The sequence below is a fragment of the Varanus komodoensis genome, unplaced genomic scaffold (genome assembly GCF_004798865.1).
Source record: "Varanus komodoensis strain SLA01 unplaced genomic scaffold, ASM479886v1 scaffold58, whole genome shotgun sequence".
Taxonomy (NCBI): Eukaryota; Metazoa; Chordata; class Lepidosauria; order Squamata; family Varanidae; genus Varanus; species Varanus komodoensis.
In genome coordinates, this window is record NW_025336197.1 from 606,409 (window position 1) to 632,623 (window position 26,215).

Consider the following 26,215-nt stretch of genomic DNA (forward strand, 5'->3'; position numbering starts at 1 on the left):
GAAATGGTCAGGATGTGGTGGGATTTCTGCTATCATTTGCTTCATACAATGTTAGAACCATCATGAAATTGCAAGTGACAGCTGAAGGACATGAAACCCTAATAAAAGAATGCAATCCACACTACATATTTTAGAATGCTCTTATTGTTAGAAAATGCAAGTATTAAGAATGCAATAGATTGGGCAGATTTCTAGAAAATCTCTTCAAAAAAACACAGATTATGTCAAACAGAACTTAAGAGTACAAGCAATTCTTGAGGAGCAAAGTGTTCTAAACTTCAGTGAATACCTTAATATAGAGTGACCCCAACTGATTAATGTCCATAATTAATAATTAATTAATTCTAAATATGCATGCGAGTTTTCATTATGGGTTGATTACATTGCTGACTTTCCTATCTTGTAGACAATATTCCTAATAGAATTAGCATTTTCTCTCAGGAAACAATAGCCAGTTTGCTAAAGAAGCACAAGCAGCAGATACTAGTCTGAGCAGGCAGGGTCACTATGGGAATGAAAAGTCCATCATTTAGGGATATCTGAAATTTCTGAAATGCAACAGTATGCACAATTAATCCAATTATTCAGAAAAGACAGCTTGACTGAAAGTACCTAAATGTTGGGGTCATATGAGATTGAATAGAAGCCTGCTACTGGGGGGCAGCAGCTAGTGGAGAGAATGCCAGCCATTCTCCTGCTCAAAATTCCCCTTGCATAGTTCATTTCCTACCTGTTAGCAGAAAGATACATGGTCATTATTTTTTTCCCACTGAAAGAAACAATGTTGGGGTAAAATACTTGTGAATGGGCAATCAGCTGGCAGAGAACATCTAAGCAACCAGGTCCTTTGCCAGTCCTTTGCTGTTATAGAAAGATACTAATGGCTGCTTTGCTTAAAAACAAAACAAAGCTTGAAGTATTGCAAGTACTCAAAAAGAATGCTTGCAAACAGATGGCTTCTAGTTGGGGAGGAGGGAATTCTAAAGAGCAAAATTGTGATGGGCAGGGACCAAGTTCACATCTTTAATCCAATTTTATGGGCTCAAGTCAAGAGGGCAGACCAATTTTGAAAAGTTCCTACACTTTGGCTCTTAAGCAGTTTGACCCTCAAGGAAGGTAGAGCCAGCTCTTTGGGTCTGGAAGGCAGGAAAGGTATTCAGTGTAGAATCAACTTCATATCATAAGGTTTCATTAAGTTGTGCTTCCATAACTTTGTGTGTTTTGTTATTGAATTCTGCCATACTCTGCTCTTGTAGCAGAAAATCAGTCTAGCTGGTCAGCTTTAACATAAAAAAGACTTCAGTAACCTTTTGTCCTGATCTGCTTGGAAGGATTGGAGCTTAAGTGAAAACAGGGGTCTTCCTCACTAGGCAGTTTCTCAGCTATTAATTCAGGCACTGGGGGCTAGGGTACTGCTGCTGGTTCACATTTTAAGGTCTTCACCCCATTCAAGTACTACACCCTAATGGTACACATAATTTCAGGAAATGTGCCCTTTTGTTTTAGATGATGCATATATATATATATCGTAACAGACATTGGCTTAGAAAATGAGTGAAAGAGAAGGGGGGGATGCCTTTTCTAAGAGGGGCCTTTCCAACAATTTTTATTGGTACTGATATTACAATAGGCTTTTTTTTTACAACAAAACAATCTGTTGTCTGATTAAATGGGGGCATACTTTTATTAAATCAAATTTATTAAGCTAAGGACAGATAGAATGTTAAAGTTTACTTTTTATCCTACGAAAAAAGTTTTCCCCTACATAAGTGCAAAAGAAAAAGCATATGTTGAAAGTGAAAACTTTCATTTAAAAATAGTTAAGTATTAGAAGTATTAACAATAGGTTATCATTTGTTTAATTGGCAAAGATTTTCCAGAGGTATATGCACATAAAGTCCTACTGATTTCAATAACAATAGCTGCTGCTTCTGTAATTCATATGCTCTAATTGAAAACAACCACCAACTTACTATACAAGTACCTTTATTACTTTTAAAGGAATTTAGTATATCACCCTATCATCTGTCTATATCGTCTTCCAGGTTTGTATCATGACAAAACTTCTTGTCATGTTTCCACAACGTTGTCATGTTTCCACAACATTCTTCTCCTGGGACTCTTTCTTCAATAAGAACAACTGTTTACTTCTCTTAATTTTTTTTCCAATTTTTTTGGTACATGCAGTTAACCAGAGGATTTCCACTACCACCTCAAGTAACACTTCCATTATTTTTTCCTGGTCACTGTAAAGACACACAAATAAATGTTCTATAGGCTTTCTCAGTATTTAACTCTGAGAAGCAGATACTGCATTAGCTTCTCCTCCTTTGACTGTAATGTACAAAATGCACTTTCATTTCTTAATGCATCATGTTGTCATGACTGTGAGCTCAAACATTTGTTGATTGACAAACACCGCTGTCTGGTGTCTTTTCTTGGAAATGAGCAGAGCCATCCATTTTTACTTTCATTCTAGAAAGTCTATGCCCTATCTATTCAGCAATACTATATTGGTACTGTTTCACTGGAATATCCACCAGCATTATGTATTTTAATATACACGTGAAGTTTTAGTTTGAATGGAAACAGGGGACAGCTGCTCTGCCAAAGACAACTGGCTCGTTAGGAAAATAAAGACAAATTTCAGTACAGCAAGAAGAAATGCTGTCTTGTGCCAAACGAAGATTCAGGATGTAGTCAAACTGTCCACATTAGACAAACTTCAGCTGTGGATTTACAACTCTGATGCAGCATGACAGGGGACTTACCGGAGCTGAGAGATGCCTTTGATATTTTAGCCCTTTCTGTGCAGCCATGCAACCTCCTGCAATTACCATGTTAGGCCACCACTTTGGCACTACTAAAGTGTCCCTTCAGATGCTTTAGAGTACCATTAGGCCTGGCCTGGATAATCAATGGTCAAGAATTCTAGAAACAAACAAGGTCAGGAAAGGCTCTGTTAGCACGGACAGTGCTTTTGCCTATGTCATTTTTCCTTGCTGGCTTGTTGGAACTGCAAATTGCCTTATTTTTTAATTTTCAGAATGTTTTTTATTCCATTCTTTCCAGCCACAAGTCACTCTTCCTTGTTGTTATTTCTACTAATCTATAATAAGGATTTGTTTTTCTCCCTCCTCTTGCTTTATATTTCTCCCTCCTCTTCCTCAATATTCAATTAGATCTCCCTTTTTATCAGATTTATTCCTTGGCCCCACAATTTGTTTTCTGATCTAAAATGATTTCTGCGTAGCAAATTACTTTCAGTCACACTGTTCTTCTACTCCTTGCTAGTATTTCCTACTGGACCACTGCTTGTCTGCTTCCTCCCTCTATTCTGCACTTTCTATTAGAAAATTCCATTGATTCATCTATCACTTATTGTCCTAACCTATATGTTATCTTTACTATCTTTATTCCTATTTAAATACTCTCCTCCCCTAGTTGTTAATTCATGTTCCTTTCAACATAATAACATATGTACAACTGTATCTTTTACAGTACCAAAAACTATCTGTAGCTTATTTAATTCATTCTAGTAATCATTATTGTTATGATTTGTTTTCTAAATTAGCGCTCTCTTTTATGTTGTATTTGATATAATCAATTGGTTTCAATCCAAAGTTATCCTTCTTCCATTTGAGGAAAATGTCCAGCAGAAAACAAGGAGGAGTCCACCGGATACAGTTCATTAGTGTTCAAGTGTACAGGCAGTTCCTGAATTACAAATGTCCAAGTTAGAAGAGCTTGTACTTATGAACAAACTGCCATACAGCCCATTAATTTTAGAAGCTACTGTGGAAAATCATCTTTGCCATAGAGAAAGAAAAAGGGAAAGCAGAGAGGCCTTCAAAGTGTACCTTTCTGCCCACCCATCTGGAGGGGGAAATCTCTCCAGCATTTCCTTGCTGCAAAGAGGAGGCACTGGAAGGCTGGGTGGGAAGGTAGAGATATCTGCACTTTTCCACTTTCATGGGGGTCCTGTGTCCCTCACCCCCACAGATGTGGAGGGCCAACTATATGCGAATGAACTTACATACAAATTTGACTTAAAGACTAATTCCCATTTTTCTCAGCAACGGAACTTGTTCGTAACCTGTGGTTAGTCCCTGCCTGCATTTAGTCCCTGGCTCCTAAATGGCCATCCTTCATTTAGGATGAAAAGCTTCCAACTCAAAGCTCTTAGGATTCCAACCTGATGGAAAATATGAGAGAGAGAGAGAGCAAGAGGGAGAGAAATAGAACTTACAGATGCATAAAAATGTGGTTTAGTAAAAGAAAATCCTCATGGAGCAATATGAAATATTAAAGCATTTTTATTCTGTTCTTCAGTCAGAAGGGCTCCCAGAATGGCTCGCATGACATTATTAACAAGTAAGATGCTCCTTGCCCTCTCAATCGCACACTAGAATGAGGTACAGCCTTTTATTCCAGGATGGGAATAGCTCTACCCAAAGTTACACAATCATATAACATTGTCACTTTCAGCAAAAATGACTTAATAAAAATCAAAGCAGAAACAAGTAAGTAACTGAATATCTACCAATCCTGGGTGGTACAATATCATCAAAAAACTAGACATAAATATGTTTTCCCTTTTTGCACAGTAAACAGTACCATTTAAGGTTCCTGAATTGTCAACTACAGCAGTTTGCAAAATTATAGTTTACACTGAAACTACAGGAAACAAACACATGCAATTATTATGTATCACTTACTATTGTCCAGTAAGTGATGTTAGTGCCTTTTCTGAAGAGCTGCTTTATTAAACTGAACTCACTAAGCCTCTCTGCACCTTAGTTCCCATGTGAGGTGAAGAGGAATCTACCTAGGTGTTTTCCATAAATAATTTGGACGGGTTCTGTCATTTACTTAAGAAACCTGCAGCAACAGTAAAGTATTTGCTGCCTTTACAATACAGTATTGATTCCTTAAGCCCCCTGTACTATGCTTGACATTAGGATTGGTATCTGACTCTGTCCTCTCATACAACATGTCCAGGTCTGAAAATCTTCAGCAGAGTTCCTTCTTTCAGGATCACTGTCGCTGGTAGTAACATGAAAGAAGTATTTCTTGGTGGCTGCTCTTGATTGAGGATCTCCGTCCCAAGAAAGGTTAGGTTTGCTCCTTGTCTGCTGTTCTCCTGCTGGCAAGCAAATGCTTTGTATTTAAGAGCTTTTGATCTGTAGGTACTGGGTTGGGTACTGTTCTGACTTCGTTACTGGGGCTTATAACTAACGGATTTGCTTCATTGTTGCTTTATCGAGTGCTGTGATTGTAAGCCAACTTCAGTGTCATTTTTCTTAGTAGAAAAGTCAAGTACAAATCAAATCTAATACATACATTCTCCTATGTTTAAACTACAAGTTCTTCTATGGGAGAAGGGTGCACCACAGTACTGCTGCTTAGAGAAGGAAGCCCACTTGGGTAAGCCTAGTACACAGACGTGTGTGTTCTTATGACTGGAATTATGATTTGTTTGAATAATACTGTAGTAATCATTGTTACAATTAAAAAATTTACCTGTAGCATCCAATACTCATATGCTATTAAAAAGCATTATGAAAGGCTGGCATTCTTTCTCCTAAAATTATATAATATACAGGATCCAACTAGCTATTCTCATAAATCAGCTGCTAAATAGATGGGGTGTGACCTTTGGCTGTGGTTTCACTTTAAAGTAGGTATTCTCAGGGCCAATGCTTAAACTGTCTTATATTATGCCTGTAACTATTGTAATATGTAGTTCAGGAAGCATTTAATGCTTATACTGACAACCTCTAATACCAAGACTCTACATGCATTTTCCAATAATTATTTTATACTCTGCAAAGAAATTGGAATTTCAGCTTTAGATTAAAAGGTTAGAATAAATCAAAACCCTACAAACAGAAGATGTAGATCACTGTACATATACTTCAACTTAGAGAACACAACACTTATTACTAAATCCTGCAGTGTATCTTATCTTTGTAAATATGTGATATAAAGAGTACTCCTAAAAGGCAAAAATAACGTAAAATCCACAAAGGTGATTGAAAGGTGTTACATCAACATGGTTTACACGAGTTCAACAAATTTAAACATAAAAACTATCATTATCCAAAACTGTTCATCTCAAAAAGGAGAGAAAAGTCATTGATACATACTGTACACAAGTTTTTAGCCATGTATATAAATCAAAGGAAACAGCTTCCTTTAAGGCAAGCGTAAGAAGATACTAAAGCAAGATACCAATTAAATATTCATACATTCAATATTTCAAAATAAGGAATTTAGATATACACATGCATAATTTAAGTTCTATAGTGAAACCTATCTACAGAGGCCATTTCTACTGTATTTCAACAGCAGCCCAACTTGAAATGTACAATGCATCCTTTCCAAGCTGTGTTAAACTTTAAATTCTATAGTAATTCATTTTAAGCACTAAACACAGAGAAAGGCCATGATATAGACATGGCACAATTACAGAAACTAAAGCTTTGCTCTCATCAGTATACTACTCATTGCATGAAGAATATACTACATTGCTTTACACACAAAAAAGCTGGATTAAGAAATAAGTGGCCTTACTAAATCAAAAAGTAAATTAAAAGTTAACTATAAAACATTTATAGCTACTGAAATCACGGCAATAATTTATACTCGTGTGGTTTCAACTCCAAACTATTTATTCATATTTAAGGTAAGAGTTGTGCTTCGTGTTGGTTTTATGTCTTTGTCACATAATCTGAGCACACATAACATCTACAGAATTATTTAGAAAGAACATATCTGCATCCTCTTCTTCATTGGCTTTTCCTCACCATTACTTCCTATGTTAATCTCCAGTCAATTCAGGACACTCTTGGTAGCAGCAATCATCTATCTTCCCTGTTGCCCAAATTATCTCACTCTTCTGTGCTCTGGGACACACTGCTTTTAGTCTCAATTTTTTCTCTTTTATTATCCTTTATTTTTCCTTCCATTTTCTATCATACCTGAGTATTATTATCTACCAGTGCAATCTGTACACCTGCTGCTACTTCTCTTGACACTGCATCCCAGCAATACCGTGTTTGATCACATATTATATATCTTTCTTCTTTGAGCTCCTGGCTCTGAGAAGACCCTCTGTGACAAGCTAAGAAGCAACAACATGTGCATTAAGGCCAGCAATTGGATGTCCTTCTCAGAAATATGGGGAGTATGACTGCACACAATAGGCTGCTGGATACATATGCACTTAGCATGGATATGTTATACTAGTGAGGGAACGCTATGTACCTAGTACTCCAGAGGGCTAGATACAGGTGCTAAAAGCATTGTGTAGTCCAGCCAAGACTCTCTATTTGCACAAAAGATTTCTACATCCTTAAGTCTGGCTGCAACAGCAAGACTTGCCTGAAAATAAAAAGTGCATGGTAGTTAGGGTACTTTATGGAAATACGGTGTTACAGATGTGCCAGTCCTTTCTAGAGAGATGGACTCATAAAGCAATTTTGAGAGCCTCGGTTCCACCTCATGGCTATTGGTGTTTGGGTGCCTTAAGGTTCCATTTTATCTCCCAAATATATGCATGACAGGACTGGAGAAAGTCATCTGGAACTTTGGGCTAAAATGTCAAAAGTATGCAGATATTCTACCTCTCAAGAGAAACTAAGGAAACCCTGAATTGGTCTCTCAAGGTATATGCCTGAACTGAGGGGGATAAAGCAAGTGGAAAGATGGGTAGAGCTCAGGTGGTGGAGAACTCAACACAAACACAGTTAGGAACTCACTATCAAGCCTATTCCGTGGCAGTGAAGGTGGCAAGGAGGCACTTTATTGCCACTAGCATGACATTCTCACAGTGTCATGCAGCAGAATTTTTCCATATGGTTCGGGGCCTTTTACATTCTGGCCCAACAGGAGACAGGACTGAACCCTCGGAAGCTGGCTGTGATGAATTTGCATGACAATTGAGAGGATAAAGTCACTTGGATGTGTAATGAATTGGACACCAGAGTTATTTCAGCTCCATTGGCAGAGGTGTCAAGTGTACCATCTGGTCCCATCTTACTGGATGAGTTTCAGCTATCAAGGCCTGAGGATGTGGACACCGTGTTTGGTCTTGTCCAACCCAGGACCTGGTCACTTGACTCTTGCCCATTTCAGCTGACTGGGAAATCTAAAGAGGGGACTCATGCCTGGGTCCAGAAGGCTGTCAACACCTCTTTAAGAGGTGCAATCACAGCCCTTAAAGGCAGCTGTGATTGCATCACTCCTGAAAAAAGCTAACCTGGACCCATCCGATGTAAACAAATATAGACCCATAGCCAATATTTCTTTCCCGGACAAGGTGATCAAGAGGGTTGTAGCTGAGCAGCCAAACAGCTCCAAGCACCCTTGCAGAAAACAGATTATCTAGATCCATTTCAATTGAACTTCAGGCCTGATTTTGGAACAAAAACCACCTTGGTTACCCTGTGGAATTACCTCTTTTGGAAGAAAGATGGGAAGTGTGATCCTGTTGATTCTTCTCTACCTATCGGCAGCTTTCAGTACCATGGTATCCTTCTGGAGAAGTTGACTGGATTGATGTAGGGAGCACCACTTTGCAGTGATTCCATTCCTACATGTCTGACCATCTCCAGATGATGGTGCTTGAGGGCTACTACTCTGCACCATGGCCTTTGTGCCATGGAGTTCCATAAAGCTCTATTTTGTCCCCTGTGCTTTTCAATATCTACATCTAACTGCTGGGAGAAGTCATCTGGGCATTTTGGCTGAAGTGCCATCAATATTCTGATGATATGCAGCTCTATCTCTTGTTTTCATCTAATCCAGGTGAGTCACTAACTGGTCTTAACCAGAGCCTGGGCTTGCTAATGGACTGGATATGGGCCAACAAGTTGAAAATCAAGCCAAACAAGACAGAGGTGCTGTTAGTAGGCAGTCCATCAGTCCAACTGAGAAATTTTCAACCTGTCTTGGATGGGGTTGCACCCCCCCCCCCAAAGATTAAGGTTTGCAGCCTGGGAATACCCCTCCCACGTTGTCACTTACGTCTCAGGTAGACTTGGTAGCGAGGAGCGCTTTTTTTTTTTTTCAGCTGCATATGTCCTTGGATGTGTGGAGCCTTGTTAGAGTCATCCATACAATGGTAACCTTGTACCTGGATTACTGTAATGAACTGTACATGGGGCTGCTTTTGAAAATGATCTGGTCCTTGCAACTAACTCAGAACAGGGTTGTACAGCTACTGTCGAGGACTGGGCTTCATGAACATATCACAGCAGTACTTTGCAGGCTACATTGGCTGCCGTTTGCTGTCTGGGCCCAATTCAAAGTGCTGACTTTAACATTCAAAGTCCTAAAGGGCTTGCCACCAGGATATTGGAGGGAATGTCTAACTCCACCTGCCTAATCACTAAAATCCTCATCAGAGGCCCTTTTCTGAGTTCCAACCCCTAAAAAGAGAGAGGGGAGGTGTCAAGAGAAAGACCTACTCCACCTTTGGAATTCAGTTCCTAAAGAAATCCACCAGGCATCATCACTTGTTTCTTTCTATCGCCAAATGAAAACATTTTATTCCATAGGTGTTTTGGTGACTAATTTGGTTATTAATAATGGTTTCTTGATTTTTCGAGTTTTTAGACTATGCAAATCCATCTTCTTTTAAATTATTTTTATTACTATTTGACTGCCTATAATTAATTTTTTTTTCTACTGCTTCATTTTCCTATTGTCTTAATTGAGTTGTATTTTTAAATGGTATTTTATTGCTGTTCTAAGCCTGCCAGAGAGACCTTCAGCCAAGGGTGCAGCATATAAATGTAATAAATTAATAAATAGTTTGGAAACCCACGAAAACAAAACAAAGCACTGAAGACCAAGTTCACAATTGGGGGTTCTCCTGGACTTGACTTTATAAGTCCACAAGGGGACTTGCTGGGTGAAAGTGCCATTTTAGAGCTTGGGGAGACACATCAGCTGCTACACTATCTAGTGAAAGCAGACCATGCTTCAATTATAAATGCCCTGTTTAATCCAGACTAGACCACTGTTATAGCATCTGTGCAGGGCTGACTTTAAGCACTGTTCAGAACCTTGGATTGGTATATTATGCAGCTACTAGGATGTCTCTAAGGATCAGACACACCAAGCACATTACCCAATACCCTGCTAACTATATTGACTATTTGTTTCCAAACTCAATATAAAGTGCTGATACTGATACACAGAAAAAAGTTCTAGCAATCTGCTGGCTGGGAATGCTGCGAGTTCTAGAATATTTTTCTGACTAAACATGCATAGAATTGCACCCAAAGCTTCCAACAGTTTCAGACCATATTGCCTGAAAGTCCATTTATATTCATATAAACCTAGTCAGGCTTCAAGATTATCTCTACACAGATGTACTGCAAAGATCTATCAGACTGACAGCTGCTAAGAGACAGGGACTTTTCAGTTGTGGTCCTATGTCTTTGGAACTGTTTCCTAAAAGAAGTGCACGATCCCATCTTTGTTAATTCTTAAACAGACATTAAATATGTCTGTCTTTCACTTAAGAGGATTGTAAGTTTAGTTTTAAACTGCTTTAAACTACTGCTGGTTTCAGTTTTGTAATTAGACTGTTTTATTTGTACTTTTAAAATGGTGCTCTTATTTTTAATTATCTTTTGTAAACTGCCTTGGGAGAGCTTTGCCCTGAAAAGCACCATATAAGCAATTTAAGCAAATAAAATGCTATACATCACCAATGCAGGACATATTAGAGGTTCAAGAGAGGATTTCACAGAGCTAAAAGGATCTACACTTGGAACAATGCTATAGTCTGACATGAAGGTACCTTTAGAATGACCTGTGAGACAGGTACATGTTCATAGAGCTTCTTACCATACAGGATGAGATTTTCAAATCAGGGCCTACTCAAGTTTGGACTGACTCAGAAAAAAAATAATTAATTCATAAATTCATTTATGATCTGAAAGCTATTCTGAAGCTTCAACCAACAGAAACTTCAGTTACTGGCAATACTGTTTATATAAATAAAAGATGGCATCCAGAGATGCTTCCTCAATCAGAGGAAACACCCTCCTCCAGTGAAGGAAGCTCCTTTTGACCCAACTCACAAGGACTATGTATAGGAAAGTACATTAGTTGTACACATTCAAGAAAAATGTTTTTGCTTTCTCTCTAAATGGTAAACATTAATCTTTACATAGCTATTGAGTAGAAGTGTGAACAGGTAAGTAAGGACACAGTCTCATTACAAAGAGCTATGTAAAATGTGTACCTACAAGAAAAAGAATTCCATATGCAGAAAAATATATATCTATGGGTCTTGGAATGAATATAAACTTGCCTCAAAGCTAATACTTTAATTTTCAAGACCCAAGTAGGGGGATTAAAAAAAACTAGTCAGTAACAATGCAGCGCCGAAAAGCAATAAAATCAAAATTAAGTTATAAATAATTTAAAGCTTGTCATGAAGATGTATTAATAATTCATCAGATAAATAATTTACTAAATAATCAAATAAATAAATAATGAAATACATAAATAAATCAGCAAATAAATAATTCTGCAAAATAACCTAAACAATAAGTCACTAAAACAAATGACAACCCTACAAAACTATAATGATTTTCTAAATTCTGATAGCTTTAAATAAACAAATGTATATAAAGTAGATCTATCTTTGTTAGAGAAAAGATATTTTTCTGTGATATTGGCGAATTCCTGATTATACTAAAAAGAATACACTTTAAATTTCACAAGAACGAAACAATCTTTGTAAATTAACAAGACTGCTACTGTATATCTTGTCCCTTATATTTCATGCAATCTCTTTACTGAACTAATTTTTCATCAAATATATGCAGACAGCCTTTTCATAACATTTTTAATTCACATTCTCTTTTTAGTATAATACTTACAGTGCTATAGTCCTCTGTGTTAACTTCTCTACTCCAAACCGTCAGAAGTTTTGCTGCAGGAGAAAAACAAGTAGAGTAACCTTCATTATTACAGATGGCATCTCATTCATTAGCAGATGATAACATATTATTTGAAAGCAGACGAAAAGCTGTTTTATAATTCTACAAAGCAACTTAATGTGAAACAACCATTACTGTTTGCCGACTACCTAAAGTTTTTAGAAGTCTTTGGTGGAATGATTTCAAGCATGCTGATGCCTGTTTGTTGTATTTAAACTGACATACAATCTGTGCAAACTGGCATTCATTCAGTTATGAAGACAAAGTATGAGGGGGACAAAATGCTTGGATGACTTCTAAATCCAATCTTCAATGTTAAAGCTCATAGTCCTTGAAAATCTACAGGGGCTATTAAGTTTCTACTTTGAGAGGGGCAGCCATATTAGTCTGTTGCAGCAAACACAACAGAGAACCTTGTGGCACTTTAAAGATGAATACATGTATAATGACATAAGCTTTCACAGAATCCACTGCATCAGATAATACGTTTCTACTATTTGAGTATATTCACCATGTAAAATTAGAATAATGCGACCCATATTCTTCAACTGTGACAACAAAGGCCAACAATAGAACATTACAAATCAAGCTTAATGCATGGTCCTGTGGCCTCTGATCAACATCTGGGAGAACCATAGAATTTTTCAGCTTGCAAACTCCAAGATTAGAGACAGTGCTCCAACCTCAGAGAGTTGAGGTTCAGAGCTCAAATTCCTTTCTCCTGCTTCCTTGTCTCTCCAAGAGCAAAACACCAACCTCAGAGGTACTACAAGGGTCAGTCTGTGGGGACAAAAGGGGAAGAGAATGGAGCAGCCAGGATACATGGTATTCTGAGGCTCTCCAGCCAGCATGCCTTTCCCTCTGTAGTGATCAACTAGTCAGCCAAAAACAGTCACCTAGCAAAAATGCAGAGGAGGAGAAAAGGAGACATGGGAAGGCTGAGATTGCCTCCACCCCTCCTCTCACTTTGCACAGCATGACTGTAAATTTTCAAATTCAGGGGCTTACCAGGATCTCAATTAGACTGCACCATTTATTTACTTATCTTGATTTGCTGTATTGATGCCCAAAGTATTATATCCCTCAAACTACAGATGATATTCTCCTTTTAATTGGATGGTCTGCACCTATTATGATATAAAGAATTCCTATTTTCCTAAGAAAATATTTTCCTAATGAAAATAAGGAAAAATATTTTCCTAATGAAAATAAAGGTTGATCCTAAAAGACCTGCCCCATACAACACAACATATTCTTTACATGAGGTACATTGTGCCTTAACAGACATTTGGAACATCACAGTCCTGACTCAACATAGGGGATTCCCTGTTAGAATATTCCCATGTAAAACATGTGTCTAGCAGATGAAGTCAAACCAATAAGCTGGAAAAGTAAATTGGAAATTCTCTGACATGCTAGTTTTTCACAGAAATGAAGTATTTTTTTACCAGGAAGCATTCTAACATGGAACCCATGTCATCAGTGTAGCAGTACAGTATTGAACAGCTAAAAATGTGGTACCTACTGTTCCACCACAATGGAAGAGAGTGGACCCTAGAACTGTTCAATTTACCCACATAAATTAGGAAAGAAAATAATGGGCAGTTTTTCAGGGGTTTCTGATGAAGCTATATTAATGTTATGACAAATCCTAATAAAGTGAAACTGAGCAAAATAGAAATCAACGGGTGGAGTTAATGCACAAGGGGGTAATCTAGAGCCAATGACCTGGAAGTAAGCCATGATGAATTCAATAGGACTAGCTTCTGAGTAGACTCGTATAGGATTATCCTGTGAGTTACATGAGTCACTTTGAAAATGCAACATGTCATTCCATCATAATCAGTAGGATTATAAGGAAATAATAGGAGATCATGAATGATGATTATATTTTCAAAAGTTATTTCAGAATTCTATGGAAAGATGCCTAACTTTTCTCATTTACTTTCACTTTATTAAAATAATGAATTTAACCATCTGCATATCAAAGCCACCATATACTATTAAAAGATTTTTTTCTAGAACCAAAAAACAAAGGTAATTCTCTACAAATTCACAATCACCTTTTTTGAAGTATACCATACAGCTCCAGAAAATTTTAATTTATGGAGATGTTTTAAAACTGTTCATATATTACTGTAAAATCCAAAAAGTGTCAATGCTGCTACAGCTCTTATCCTATTGACAGTACATCCTCTTTAAATGGGTTTTTGTTTATTTGTTGCATATAGTAGAATTAATGACACTAGAATTAGCTTACCCTTCTTGAAACATTATGAGAGATTATTTCTTGGTCTCTTCCTCTTTGATTTAGTACACCTTTTAAGATTATTTATTAATGTTTGGATATCTCATCCATCATCCATTATTATTGGTGTCGTAAATTAGAGGAATGGAACAAAGCACTGGACTATTCACTTTTTTCATATTCATCAATAAAACAATCAGCTCCTTTGGCACATAGTGAAAGAACTAAGTTGGTTCTAGCTGTCAGAATGAAAGAACTATCTCCACATTAACAACTTCTATGGATAATTTCTGAAACCTGGCACAATCAAATCAAAGTTCCCTGCTGCCCTCTTCCAATACAGGGCAACAAAATGCTGTAACTGAACAAGCAAAAAGAATTCAGTGCGAAAGATTTTGGCTGCTCAAAAATTGAAATGGTGGAGAAAACCAGGAAAGGAAAGGTGCATGTTCATATTAAGTTAGGCATAATAAAATCTTGCATGAAAAGGGGTTCTGGGTACAAGAGACCTGGGAATATTTTTTAAGAGACAGCAACCTTATTTGAAAGGCCAAGCATAAGCATATTATTTTCAAGGTAGTATATCAAGTTCATCCATTATACTGCAAAAATCCCTCTCCTCTTTTTCAATTCTATTTTGTCTTGAGAACAGGAATGCTTTAAAAGCTTCAGATAAGTTGTATAGATTTGAGCAATGATTTAATCTATCCTCAGTCTAATTATAAAAAGCCAAATCTAGCTGTTCTAAGGCTACTGCAAACCTGTTCTGAAATAATGTATCCTCATCCTACAGTTGTTTATTTATTTAAGCAGTTATTTATCCCCATTCAATGCGTGCTCAAGATGACTAACAATACAGTCATGAAAAATAAACTTCCAACAGAAGCAAAATGTGATAAGATGCATACATTGCAATAAGGATGAACTTCTAAAATCACTACATATGTAAATCACAGAATTAATGAAGTTGAAAGGGGCCAATAAGGACACTGGATCCAATGCCCTCCTCAATGCTCTACATTAAAGCAACCCTAACAGATGGCTGTCTATACACACTTTGAATGCCTGTGGTGTGGAAGAGCTCAAGACCTCCCTTCGTAATTGGTTCCACTGCCATATTTCCAAGGAGGGGTTTTATGTTTGGGCAGAATTTGACAGTTTGTAACTTCGGCCCATTATTCTGTGTTCTGAAATCTGGGATGATCAAGAAGAGATCCTACCTTCATCTGTCAAACTGTTTTCTGACAACCTTTTAAGTACTTGAAGAGTGCTATCTTCCCTAAGAATATATACTCTCCTTAAGCAAGCATATCTCCCCCAAGTCTTTTCAAGGATAAATAAACCTGTCCAATTCTTCCAGTCTGTTCTCACACTGCTTTATTTCCAGTCCCTAGAACATCCTTGTAGTCTTCCTCTGAATCTTTTCCACTTTGTCTTTTTTAAACTGTTGCTGCCAGAACTGAATGGAGCACTTGAGATGAGGGCTAACCAGTGCTCACTAGAGGAGAACTAGCACTTGATTGATTTCAGAGTTATACTTCTATGAATGCAGCACAAAATAGCATTTGCCATTTTTACAACCACATCACATTGTTGGCATGTTCAGCTTGTGAGCTATGATTCCCAATTCTTTTCACTTGTGGCATTGTGGAGCCAAGCATTCCTCACCTTGTCATGATGATTTGGTTTCTTTTTCTTAGGTGCAGAACTTGGCATTTGATTTCAGCATAGCACCCAACTTATCAGTATCTCTTTGAATTTTGATTTTGTCTTCCCATTCAGTTTTGTGATATCTGCAAATCTGATGAGGATTCCCTACATCTCCTCATCGAAACCATTAATAAAAATGCTGAAGAACTCTGGGGCCAGGATTGAAAATTGAAGTACCCTCTTTGCTACCTCTCCTCAGTTTGAGAAGGGGCCATTGGTAAACAATCTTCAAGTCCAATTCTGTAGTCACCTGTGGATTGACCAGATAGTTGTTACTTTTAGTTCACTTTTAGCTAGCTTGTCAGGCTATCATGGGGCACTTTATGAAGTCAAGATATATTATTTTCACAGCATTTCCATGGTCCACAAGACAGGTCACCCAATTGAAAAGTGAGATTGGATCTGTTCTTAAGAATCCATGCTGGCTCACAGTAATGACTGCATCATTTTCTAGGTGCACATTTGCAAAGTGACTGCTTTATACTCTATGCCAGAATTTTCCCAGTAATCCATCTCAGATTGTCTGGGCTGGAGTTCTCTGTTTCCTCTTTTGCTTCTTTGCTAAAGACAGTGACAATAGTCCTCCTCTAGTCATTTGGCATTTCACCTGTCCTCCATTTCTCAAAGATAATAGATGGTGGTTGTGCCAGTTCTTCTGCCATTTCCTTTATCACTGTAGCATGTAGTAATCAGGCCCTGAACATTTGAACTCATGCAGAGTATTGATGTTTTCCTTGACAATTTATTTTTCAATCTCAACTGTCATCCTGTGCCTTCAGAGGTCATAGTACCTTTTTTGTGAGAGGTACAGTGAGAGGTACAGTAGGAATTGAGCACTTCTGTCTTGTCATCTGTTACCATTTTGCCATCCAAACTGAGTGGCTAAGCCACTATTTTTCCTCTTCCTTTGAGTATACACATATTTGAAGAAAGGTTGTTTTGTTGCCTTTAGATCCCCTTCTTAACCTCAGCGAATTCTCAGCTTTAGCCTTCCTCTGCCATCCCTGTAATTCTGTGCTGCCTGCCTTCTTCCTTTGTGCCTAGCCTTCCTCCCATTTCCTATATCCTTGTTTTCAGAACATTCCTGAACTGTTCATGAAATGGTTTGTCTGTTGTCCTAACTTTTCTTCTTTTGTACCTTAAAAACATTTATTTTTGTACCTTAAAAATATCCCAGTCATCCAGGATTCCTTTTCTTGTCAGAGTCCCCTGCCATGGAACCTTACTTATCATTGTTCTGAATTTGTTAACATTAGATTTCCTACATTCCAGAGTGTTTGGCTAAACCTGCCTTTTACTTCTGTTAGAACCAAGAATTCAAGTAGGGCAAGGTAACTACCTCCAGAATTTCTGTAACTACCATTTCATTCACAGGGTCATCCTTGCTGGTTAGAATTAAGCCAAGGATAGATGATTCTTTCAGTAAGGCAGGATGGGGGGCATATTTAGTAGAATTTGTCTCCCTACAGTTATCAGGTAAAATTGAAGTCCTCCATTATTACTACCTCATGCATCCTTGAAACCCTGGCAATTTGCTTTTCAAATTCCATCCTTGTCTTCTCCTTGAAGTAGTTGGTAGTAGATTATAACAACATTCCTTTTATTCTTGCTCCATTTATTTTAATCCAGATGCTCTCACTGGGGCTACTAAGCTCATCCTCCTGTATTTCTGTACAATGATATGTATCTTTGATACATAATGCAACTCTGCCTCCCTTTCTGTTCCTTCTGTTCTTCTTGAGCAGGTTATATGCTTCAATGATGGAATTCCAGTCATGTGAATCATCCTACCAACTATCACATACACCTATCAAGACATATGCACCCCCTGTATTAAGAGTTTAAGTTCAAGATGTTTTTTTTCCATACTTTGGACACTGGTATATAGACAATGAAGACCACATGCTTTAGTCTAGTTTTCTTCCTACAATTACAGCAGCTCTCTCTGTTGTGGTCTGTTGTTAACCCAAGTTTTGTTTTTCCCTTCCCTGAAGGATTCATTTTAAAGTCCTTCTAATTAATATCTCCATGTGCCCATAAACATTTTCCTAGTCCTTGGGAGGTGTAACCCATCCCTTGCCAGCAGTCCATCTTCCCAGAAGTATAGCTCACAGTTCCAGAATCGAAATTTCTTGAATCAGTACTGTTTTCATAGAAAAGCCTTCACCTGGAGTATTTTTATTTCCCTTGCAATTTCTCTTCTAAGTACTAGGAGGAAGAAAGAACTTTTTATCTTCCCTTAACACTTTGAGAATGAATACCAAACTCCACTCTGAATGCTTGATGGGACAGTATAGTTTTTACCAGTTGTCTAAAAGCCAGTTATGAAGGAACCAGTCAAATCTATCTGGAAATGGAATTTCAGTTGCTGCACAGAAAGCTCTGTCTTACTCCCCACCAACATTACCTATATAGAAGGTGAGACATCTAACAGCTTCAGATGATGAATGCAGACTATGGGCAGTGTTCATATGAAAGAAGGCAATTTCTCCTCTTCCTTTAGTCCTATCTTGTAGGAAGACTTAACATCTATTTTTAGAATCTAAAAGATGTGTTTGCATGTAAAAAGGTCATTTGTAGGAAAACACTTATGTTTACGGCAGATATCATGTTCCATCTATTGACATTTAATTTACATATCCTCTCTACACAGAAACTATTATTCAAGGCCAATATCCTTCTACTTCTTAACTATTAATTACCTCCATAGCTTGCCACTTTTCATCCTCACTCCTCACAACCTGTCTCCATTGTTCTGTGTTATGCAAAAATAAGAGGTCAGAACAGCAGCCTAAGACACAGTCCTCCTCAGCAGCTGCCCATCCATTCCTTCTAAGCTGCTCAGCAAGATTGTGTTACAGCATTTTTTTCCCTGGGAAAAGAGGAAAACTATCTCCATTTATCAGCTGGAACAGTGCAGTGAAATTACACAGACCCCCCCCCCACCCACACAACCATCCTATAAAACAATCAGAGTGGAGCTCTGTTAATGGAACCATCTAAGAAGTGTACAGATAGTTTGGTCAGCAGCTAAAATCTCATCCTGGCTCTACAGACAGGTCTTTCCAGGTCTGGAACTGAAAACATTAAATGAGGCAGGCAAGGGGGGGAGGGGAGGCTGTGAAAAGAGATTAATTTCACTGATTAGCCAAGTCCACAAAGGAGAGGGGAAAGTACAGGAATCCTGGCTTAGGCAGACACTAGGCTGTAGCAGGCTGCTTTTGCAAGACATAGGAAAATGGGAAAGTGGTAGGGTGAGTCATGGGGTACCAGTTTTTGCTTTAAAATAAACCTGAAGATGTAAAATTTAACAAAATCATCTTCTGCTAGAACCGCCAAAAAATTAGAAAGATCTCTCACATCTTTTACTTTTATCCTTACATTTTTAGTGAACTTACCCAATCAGATCCAGATAGATAAGATCAAAACTACAATAAGTCTAAATCCAACCTGAATCTTTAAAGTTAACATTGCAAAAAGCTGCAAGGGCTTCTGCAGCCACAATTTTAGTTTTTCTCCCAGTAATTCAAACTTCCTTGAAATCTTTACTGTGTTCAAGGATATGGTTACACTATTATGGTTACACAGCTGGGCTGAGATGCAACAGAACTAAAAAAAACGTATCCAGCTTCATCATGGATTTTATCTTCCCTACTATACAATGATTCATGCAAAAAATACAATATTGAGTTATGAAAACAAAAAAATTAGGACGTTGTACAGAAATCTAAGTGGTGACTGTGAGCTGAAATTCAGAACCATGGAGAGCAAACTTCTTCAGGAAGACAAGCTACTCTGGCACTGGCTTAGTACTAACAGGGTTTTATAGTCAGGCCAGGAAAGTCTTTCTGGGAGTTCCACCTCCTCAAGTGCTACACTTGTTGTTTTAAAAGGTCAGTGGCCTTTCCTACAGTGGCTAGCTTCTTCTGGATTGCAAGGATTTGGGTGCAAGAATGTTTGAAGAATGTTCCCTAACGTTCACTGGAGGAATCTCAAGTCCACTCCTTAAAATTTATTTATTGATTTATATCCTGCCTTTTTCCTACAAAGGGCTCAAGGCAGCTTACATCTCCTCCTCCATCTTATCCCCACAACAACAACCCTGTGAGGTAGGTTGGGCTGAGAGTCTGTGACTGGCCCAAAGTCACCCAGTTGGCTCCATGGCTGAGTGCGGACTAGAACCCAGATCGTCTGAGTCCCAGTCCCATGCTCTTAACCACTACACCACACTGGCTCTCAGAATATAAATATAATATAAATATAAATATATAAATGAGAGGGCATAGTGCCTCCTGGCAAGCAAGGACCTTGTTGAGGTCTGGGAACTATCCCTAAACAACTTTGGGGCCAATGCTGCTGGAAACTTTCATCTCAGAAATGTTTTAGTCCTAAACCTTAACAAAATGGGCTTGGGCATGGATAGTCCCAAAGATTATTCAGCAGATACCTTCACACATTAAATCCTATGGAATTTACTTGCTTCAACCAAAGAAATAGCAAGTTTTTCTGCTAATGACTGTATTGTTTAAATTGCCTACTCTTGTTTAAAAAAACTGATTAAAATAATAATTAGAGAAGCCTCTTTGACAAAGCTTTAATGTATGACACATGATAAGCAGTTACCACATAAGCTTTAAACCAGCATGAATAAGCTCTGTATAGCATTCATGTTAAACATTGTATTAGCTCCTCTGAATGCATAAGGTAATATGCATAATCCACATTTTTTAAATAAAAAACAAAACCCTTCTGAAAAATTTACCTGTGACTTTCAAAAAGAAAAAAAAAAAGCACTCTGGTAATCAAGGTGGCTAGGAAGTGTTGTTATGGCTGTTTCCAGTGGTCATGTACTCCAACTTACCCTTAGAAAGTACTTAGGTAATTAACAATGTTGGATAGGCAAAAAAAATCCATCAATCCGAAATAAATCTCTCTAATCATTCTAACTGCATTATTGACTTCTTTCACAAGACTTTCACTAGTCATTATTTACTTCTTTCACTAGAGTTGTTTCAATTGCTCCTACAAAGTTTAAGCTGCTTACCATATTCAAGAGCATAAGGGTACAATCCTGTACCTTCAGGCAGGGAAAAAATGCCCACAAAAATGCATTCTCCATGCAGCCATGCTAACAGGGCTGCCTAAACAAGTTTAGGACTGCACCCTAAATAACTGTCTCAAGTCTTAACCATTAAATTTCATCTTTAATGGCTACTTCTAACATTTCATGATCTCCATGAAAGTTGTATGATAGTTTCCCACAGTAGTTTTAACACATCAAAGCAACTCACCATGTAGGTTGGGCCAATTACATAGAAACTCAGTTTGTCAGCTCAAGTGGTTTCTATGAATGGGTAATGTAGGCTAAAGAGAACTTAGTGGTCATTTGAGGAGCAACAACCACTTGTTACAATTGTTATATGGAGTCACCATGTTTGTAGGAGCTCTAACATAAGAATCAGCACTAAAAGGTATACAAACAGAATCCATTAAAATTTAAGCATTTTTTTGAAATGCAATTACTTTAAAATCTGACATATTTGAAACAATAAACCTTTAATCAAGTAAGTAACGTGCAAACCCTAAAACATTTTATCATCTTAGAAACTTGACATCAAAGTGCCATGTCATACTAATTGTGATATACAATATACAGTCTCTCCTGTCCATGCCCCCCAGTAAATTTATATTGATTGCAATGACAGTGATTTGTTAATTCCAAGTCCTATTTAAATGGAAACTTTCTGCTGCTGAAGTCAGCAGCCATGCCATTCATGCTTCTAAGACTATGAAAACACACCAATTTTCTTTCCTGGAACGAATATCAAACAGTCTAAAACACATGACTGCAATGTTTGACTTCATGAAATAAGTGCTTACTCAGCAAGCATCCAGAAGGTAATGCATTACTCTACTTAAATATACTAGCACTTTATTATCCATTTTACACAGGAATCCATAATAGTAACAAGTGTATTGTTTGACACACAGTGAAAACTTATGAGTAAGCCACGGATATTCTGTCTGACCCCTGTCAGATCAATTAATAATTTCTTTAACAGTGACAAAGTATCATGGGAAACACAACAAGCCCACTCAAAAGGAAGCATTCTGGTACTGAAGATAACATCAGTTTATAAGACAAAATATGTTGGTGCAATGAAAAAACAAACAACATCCATAAAGACATAAAACGTGGACAAGCAATTTTCCTTTTCCTTTGGACACATTTATTTTGATCACAGTATTAGATGTTATAATAAAATTAGCCAAATTTATGAATATCATAGTTATGTCAAAGCATAGCTTTTTAATTTGTATCTTAATCTGTTTTATCAGAAAGAACAATTTCACATGCACTGTATTTTTTATGAATTTTATATACTATTGACACAAACATGCACATATACACAAGCATGTACAAAGAGTTAATCTACATGCATGAATATGCACACACATACAGTATGCAGTGTTTCCCCAATTTACCAAGAACAGCAGATAAAACTGACACCCCCCCACCACTCCCATGAATCAATTGAAAGCTAGAACCTTGGAAACTTCCATGGCTATAAACTCTAAGAGCTCAGATTATTTTAAATACTAATTAATACTCCATATCCACTGGGAGAACACTGGTTTTCAAAAATGATTCATTCTTTTTTCACAAGACTCCCAAACCTTACTGATACACCCACAAGCATGCATAGCCTTAGCATTTGACCAAGATTTTTGGCAGTGTCTCTTGCTTGTCTTCAACTCTGCACAATCTTATCCACCCATAAGTCTTGCAAGCTTACAGGTTTTTCAACTGGAATATTCCTAAAGATAGTTCCATCTCAAAAGCTGATAAAATGCATTCATTCATATCAACTAAAAGCATAATCTCTGGTGTAATGCAAGAATCAGCTCCCATACAATAGTTGCCATATATCTGGCATGTCACTCCTGCTCTGCTATTCCTTGGTCTTAATGGCCATTTTAGATACTTGTAAAAAGGTAAGTACAATATTTAATTCTTTGAATAACTTCATCTTTCACCCTTTTTTTGGAAAAATATGTTGGTATGTTTTTTTCCTCTTAAAGCAACACATAGAATAGTAAGGGGTCACATTTTCCTGCCTTTTCCTCATTTAACATGTTTTGGAAGTAAACAAATATACAGTGTCAATTTAGAAGGCAGTGGCTAATTCTGCATTGTTATCTAACTTCTTTGGGAAATTTGAAAGAACACAAATTTTTGCACAACAAATCCAAGTGAATAATGAAGCTAAAAAAACACATAATGGTTATTTCATCAGAAGCAGCAAAACAGCTAGGGAGATCATTGGACCATTAAAAGCAAAGGAAGTAAAAGTTGCTGAAAGCAATAGGAAGTGAAACAGAATGAATTATTTGTGTTGGTCTTCACAGTAAAAAATCCTGTATAGTGTATACATAGGCTTGAATTGGAACAGAAGAATTAAGTCACACAGAGCAATGACAAATGATTCTAGAGAGAGTTAAAAAGTTGGAAATTAAGTTACCAGATCCAGGTAGCATAAACCAAGGTGGTTACTGCTTTGTTTTTACAGAATTTAAATCTGAAATTGTTGATATTCTAACATACAAACCATGTGATGAAAATTGGCTTCCATAACCAATGGTAATTTAAAAAGGATCTATCTTGGATAAGATGATGGAAAACATTATTAAAGCAAGAATTATTAAACATAAGCCTTACTGAAAAAGAATCAAAGAAAGAACTGGAGCTCAGCGATTGAGTACAAGTCTTATGTCCAAAGAACCCACATTCCATCACTAGCATTTCCAATTGATGGGATCAGTTAGCAGTTGATGGGGAAAGACATCTGCCAGTCCTCCAGAATCATTGTCAGACATCAGTAAATAATAGGCTACAGTCTCAATTTGTTCCTGTGATTTGCATTATTACTTATTTACTTATTTCATTTCTATACTGCACATAGCTGAAGCTCTCTGGGCAGTTTACAAGATACCATAAAGAGACAATAAAATGCAATAAAAACACTCAGAAAAAAAATTTAAAAAAATTAAATAGCTAAAAACAGACAACAGAGAAGATGCAAAACACCTGGGATGGGTAATCTTGCTCAAGATAAGCACTTGGCTAAGGAAGTCTTTAAAGGCCTTAGAGAAGAGGGTCAACTTAACCTGGTTCTGAAAAGCTGACAAATTCAGCACCAGCCAGGTCATAGTTGGGGGCTGATCCATAGATGGACAGCTCTCTACCTTGTTGCCACCCTCCATGCTTCCGTCAGAGTTTGCACTCAAAGGAAAGCCCCAGAGGTTGCGTGCAATGTCTGAGTAGATTATGGTTGGAAAAGGTGCTTCAACAGATGTTGCAGTCCTAGACCTTATAAGGTTTTACAGGTTAAAACCAACACATTGAATTGGGACCAGAAGCATACAGACTGACAATGCAAGTAGGTCAGAACCAGTCTTATGTGCTTGGATCTATGGACCCAGTTATTAATCTGGGTGCCGCATTCTGCACCGGCTGCAGCTTCTGAAGCATCTTCAAGGACAGCACCACATAGAGTGCATTTTTAGAATAATTTGAGGGCGATAGCAACTACGGAAACAGACACAGTGTAATAATCATTACATACTTTGAATTCAAAAAAATTTCTGATAGATTTCATTACCTGAGAGAAATTTGGAAAGATTAAAATTTTCTTATAGATCAGTAACTGCTTGGAAAAGGGGCCCAGAAACTAGGTATAAGTAAGATTCACAAAACTGAGACAGGTAAGGTTTGGCATTTCCCAACAATATATACTGAACTTATTCATATATTGTTCAGAGCTAGAAACTAGCAGTGAAGTAACTAAGTGTATGGGGGCAGAATGCAAAATATGAAGCATTCCAAAATGAACTCTTCAATCTAGGTGACTGGCCAACAAAATAACAAATGAGATTCAAAGTAAGAAAATTAAAAATCTGTACATGGGGACAAAAAAAGAATCTAATATAAACTATTTAGTATGTTGCAATTTACAAAAACAAAGAGATTCTATGAAGCGAGCCTAAGCAATCGTACAAATTTCTAGGCTTCAGCATGTATACATTTTTAACAATTTCTTGCTAAGAGAAGATGATCTACAACACCCCCCCCCACAAAAAAAAATCCTTCCTACAGCTTTGTGTAACATCACAGAAAAACAAACATAAGCTAGGAAAAACTGAAGTCTTACACTTTGAACACCATCAATACTGAGAAAAGTTCCATACCTATAGCCAGTATGGTGCCTGGAATTTCATTACAAACTGTTTCATAAACATACTCTGTTTCCTAACATAGCCATAAAACACACATACAACTCATGGGAATGACTTTCTGCTGCATACAATGCACATATGATTCAACTGCAATCTGCAAGTACTCTTGCCACTAGTTACACTGATGATCTTCCTTGCTCCTGTAGGTGTTCCTTCCATCTTCACTTACTTAAATGAACATACTGATAATGACTCTCCAAAGCAGGCTTTAAACTTGTTTTGATAATTAGCACAAATTCTAAATTTGTGGCAGTACAGGAAACTAGCAAGTCACCTTGAATGCACATTTGGAAGACAAATTAATTTTTGCTAATCTGTTTCCGTATTAAAAACCGAGTGGGCAAGTCAAGACGGATACTTTTGATTTTCTTTCTTTTTTTGATCTGTAAATTACAGTAAATACTTCCAGTTTTAATGATTCCAATTGTTAGTCTGAACTGTGTGGGACTAGATGTTAAAAGCAAACATAAGAGTGAAGAAAAGAATGGCATAGTGCAGGGTTGTTCATTTCTATTTCTTACTTTGAAGAGACTCCTAACTCAGTCTCGCCATTTAAAACAGAGAGACAGTTCTGAAATGAGCCCACTCCATCAGCTCTACTAAGAAAGCAACTTAATCAGGTTCCCTCTTCGTTCTGCTTTCATCGAACAGTAACTTTTTCAAATGGTTACAACAAAAAAAACAGGACCACTGGGCTTCACTAGAAGATCAAGTCAGTCATTCAAGTTGGACATTATATGAAATTTGTAACTTTAAGAACTGGTGTCTGAGTTTGCCTTTTCCTCTTCCCTCGCTGTTTTCTTTCCTTTTTTCTTTATAGAGCCTTTTCAGTTCAGGATAAATATTCTTAAAACAAAGAAATGACTAAATTAATTACAAATAAATAAGCTTATTTAGTTTGTCTTAAGAAATTCTGAGCAAGAACCAAGTGCTCAGTCTTTTCCAGCCTAATGTTCTGCATGCTCATTCAGAAGTATGCACTAACAAAACCAAC

General features: G+C 37.3%; 1 protein-coding gene across 13 annotated transcripts in view; it reads right to left on the bottom strand.

Moving 5' to 3' along the window:
• The window catches only part of TBC1D5 (TBC1 domain family member 5), a 304,343-nt gene that overhangs the window by 275,198 nt on the left and 2,930 nt on the right, over positions 1-26,215 (bottom strand). For 12 of the 13 annotated variants that reach the window (XM_044449385.1, XM_044449373.1, XM_044449377.1 and 9 more), the window contains exon 2: positions 11,907-11,959. The gene's annotated coding sequence lies outside the window, so the exon portion shown is untranslated. Of the gene's footprint in view, positions 1-11,906; positions 11,960-18,626; positions 18,722-26,215 lie in introns of those variants that run through there. The other variant, XM_044449383.1, reaches the window with a different exon arrangement.